Source organism: Arachis ipaensis, chromosome B04, assembly GCF_000816755.2.
Source record: "Arachis ipaensis cultivar K30076 chromosome B04, Araip1.1, whole genome shotgun sequence".
Taxonomy (NCBI): domain Eukaryota; kingdom Viridiplantae; phylum Streptophyta; class Magnoliopsida; order Fabales; family Fabaceae; genus Arachis; species Arachis ipaensis.
Window position 1 is genome coordinate 22,546,741 of NC_029788.2, and position 754 is coordinate 22,547,494.

Genomic DNA, 754 nt, shown 5'->3' on the forward strand with positions numbered 1-754 from the left:
ATAGAGTAAGTTTGGAAGGGAGGTTGGAAAAGAAAAGGATAAAAGAAAATGGTCACACTAGGTTTATATAGTGCGCCAAACTCATCATAGAGTTCGTCCAGAGTGCTTTCGCTGGGGGTGCGATGAATTTGTCTTTAATACAAAAAAAAAATCGTATTCTAAAATATAAAGTTGAAATATCTTGTTTGGAGAATTAAATAATTTTTTTTATTTTATTTACAAAAAAAATCCCTATCTACTACAAAAATAAAATGTAACACATAAATACACATATTTTTTTTTACATAATATTTAATAAACCACATATCAAAATTCAAATGTGTTCCCTCCAACCACTTGTTGATTAGATGGTTGTGACTATTAAAGTTTTCACATTTGTAATGGATGACCTTTAATACCACACAAAAAGAGTTCTTATTTCTTCTTCAAATTAGTATTATTCCACTGTTAGAAAGATTTTCTATCCACACCATGTTCATGTTCAATCCTCCAAAATAATAAAAAATAGATTAAATAATAAAAACACTATAAAATAGACTAGTTAATAAAAATATATATGACAGAACAAAAAACAATAAATTGGAACTCATATGGTCCAAGACATAGAAGAAGACAAAGAAAGAGTAATGTATGTAACGGTTAAAATTATGATAAAATTAATGTGTTAATCATAGAAAACTCTAAAAAGTATTTTTGTAAATTCAAGATTAATGAATTTTGTTATCTTATTTTTTTTTTTTTGTTTTCTTATGCC